This window comes from Herpailurus yagouaroundi, unplaced genomic scaffold (genome assembly GCF_014898765.1).
Source record: "Herpailurus yagouaroundi ecotype Mexico unplaced genomic scaffold, PumYag 67623, whole genome shotgun sequence".
NCBI classification, from domain to species: Eukaryota; Metazoa; Chordata; class Mammalia; order Carnivora; family Felidae; genus Herpailurus; species Herpailurus yagouaroundi.
Genome location: NW_024420424.1, coordinates 6421063 through 6424318, shown reverse-complemented (window position 1 = coordinate 6424318; position 3256 = coordinate 6421063).

The following is a 3256-nucleotide window of genomic DNA, read 5'->3' as shown; positions in this document are numbered from 1 at the left end:
CATCAATCTTATTATTAAGAACAAATATGTGGTTATAAGGAAACATATATTCAGTAGTAGAGAACTGTGAGATCATGACCTGAGCTGAAGTCGGATGCTTAACCAACTGAACCACATAGGTGCCCAGATTAAAGTCATCTTTGATTTTAGTATACTGTACCTCCAGCAGGAATTTAAGCCTCTGATAGATGGCCTATTGCATCCTAAAGTATTTAGAAAGAATGAACATAAAGCTATTATGGATTATGGTACTTCTAAATCCAGTCCTAACATTTTTGTAGTTTTCAAATAAAGTTCTCAATAGAATCTTTCTAAATTGAAAATTATTAAATAAAATGACATGGACAGGATTATAACTGCGGAAAACTGGGTAAAAGATGTTAACAAGCATTTAGTGAAAAGTTACAACTCTTAGTCTCAGTGGCACAGCTGCTGTGTGGGCTATAATTATAGATAAGTTATGGCCCCTAGCTTAATGGAGTTTGCAATCTAATTAGGAGAAGATAACATATTTATGTAAAAAGATGATTAAAATGCTAGGCAATGTGTGGTTAAAGTGTCAAATGAGTGATACAGACAGGAAATGCTAAATTAATTAGAGAAGGCAAAGATGGCTAGAGTCCAAGTAGTAGTAAAGTGGCAATTAATATCACATGACCAAGGTATGAGGTTTTACTCCACCTCTTAGGAACTGTAACCCTGTTACTCAACCTATCTAAACCTCAGTTTTCCATTCTGTAGAATCAGGAAAACTGTAATAGCTTTTTCTAGGCTGGTTTGAGGGTTAAATGAAATAATGTATAGAAGGGCTTGGCAGGATGCTTGGCCCACAGATGTCAGCTAAGAAATTCACCTTCTTTATGATTGAAGGACCTGAGGTAGAAAGAGCAATGGGTGTCTGAGAATGGGCCTTTACTGAAGAGAAGCAGCTAGAAATATAGAGGCCACCAGCTTTGACAACTTCATCATTTGATAAAAGGCATCCCTAAAGGGAGACCTGGGCTGTTTTTCCCAAAGGTTACAGCTTGGGTGGTACTTCAAGCTTTGTCGAGTTATAAAAGACAGATTTTCATTTCATTGCTTACCACCACCTGATATGCCCAACCTAATTTCCATAATCTAAACTACCTGTGGTTGTTCAAGCCCCAAGCTGGAAGCTTTTTAGGTCCAGAAAGATTTGGGGTTAGTGGGATGGATTGATGAAAAGAAAGTTGATATCCAAGAAGGAGGGAGTAAAGTAAAAGAACCAGTTTCCTTGCTCTCTCCTGCACAGCATTGCCACTTGGTGATTATTTAATGAGTCACAATATCACCCCCTTCCCCACCCCACCACTCCCAAAGGTCCTGTCTTAATGTGAGCCCAGTGCTGAGAGAACAGAATAACACACCTTATTCACTCCTGTGGCTGCTGTAACAAATTACTACAAAAATGGTGGCTTACGCCAACAGAAATTTATTCTTTCACAGTTCTGGTAGCCAGAAGTCGAAAATAAGGTGTGGGCAGGGCATGACCACTCCAGAAGCTTTAGGGGAGAATCTGTTCCTTGCCTTCTCCAAATTCTGGTGGCTGATGGTCACTGTTTCTGAGTTTGCGGCCACATTGCCCCAATCTGTGCCTCCCTCTTTACATGACCTTCTCTTCCATGTGTCTAATCTTCTACCTCTCTTTTACAGGGACACTTATAATGGCATTTAGGGCCCACTTGGAAAATTCAAGATTTTCTCTTCATTTTAAGATGTGTAATTAAATTGGAATCTTCAAAGATTCTTTTCCAAATAGGGTAACATGCATTGGCTCCAGGGATTTGATGTGGGTATCTTTGAGGACCATTTTTTTTTTTTTGGCCTACCACTTACATCTCTTCTTTATCTTTTAGTTCATTGTTGGTAATTAACATCTAAGATCTATTTGCTGGCTGGTGGTTATAAAGCATCAAAGAGGACTCTGGGCACACGGGTATAAAAGAGATAATATATAGCAAGGGCAAGAAAGGGCTGGTGAGCCAAGACTTAACTTTTGTTTGTTTTTAATAAACTGAATGTAAGTGGTTCTCACCCTCCAAATCTATATAAATAAGAAAATGGGAATTCTCGAACACTGCTGGTGAGACTGATAGAGATGGTAAAATGTTTTTGGAGGACAATTCTACAAATGTATCATATACTTCTACACATTAATTTTACCTCTAGGAATATATTTTTTAAACCACTTTATTTTTTTTTAATTTTTTTTCAACGTTTATTTATTTTTGGGACAGAGAGAGACAGAGCATGAACGGGCGAGGGGCAGAGAGAGAGGGAGACACAGAATCGGAAACAGGCTCCAGGCTCTGAGCCATCAGCCCAGAGCCCGACGCGGGGCTCGAACTCACGGACCGCGAGATTGTGACCCGGCTGAAGTCGGACGCTTAACCGACTGCGCCACCCAGGCGCCCCTAAACCACTTTATTGACGAATGATTGACATACAAAAAGCTATACAGATTTAATGTGCATAACTTAGTGAGTTTAAGATGCAGGGTTTTTTTTAAATTTACATCAAAGTTAGCACATAGTGCAGCAATGATTTTAGGAGTAGATTCCTTAATGCCCCTTACCCATTCAGCCCATCCCGCCCCACAACCCCTCCAGCACAGCACCCCTCTGTTCGTTCCCTTATTTATGAGTCTCTTATGTTTTGTCTCCTTCCCTTTTTTTATATTATTTTTGCTTCCCTTCCCTTATGTTCATCTCTTTTGTATCTTAAAGTCCTCATATGAGTGAAATCATATATTTGTCTTTCTCTGACTAATTTTGCTTAGCATAATACCCTCTAGTTCCATCCATGTAGTTGCAAATGGCAAGATTTCATTCTTTTTGATTGCTGAGTGATACTCCATTGTATATATATATAATCACATCCTCTTTATTCATTCATCCATCCATGTACATTTGGGCTCTTTCCATACTTTGGCAGTTGTTGATAGTGCTGCTATAAACATTGGGGTGCATGTGTGCATTTGAAACAGCATGTCTGTATCCCTTGGATAAATACCTAGTAGTGCAATTGCTGGGTCGTAGGGTAGTTCTATTTTTATTTTTTTGAGTAACCTCCATACTGTTTTCCAGAGTGGTTGCACCAGTTTGCATTCCCACCAGCAGTGTAAAAGAGATCCTCTTTCTCCGTGCTAGGAATCTATTTTAAGGAGACAATCAGAATATAGGAAGTTTTATGCACAAAGATATTCCTTACATCCTTTTTTTATGGTACTCTTGAG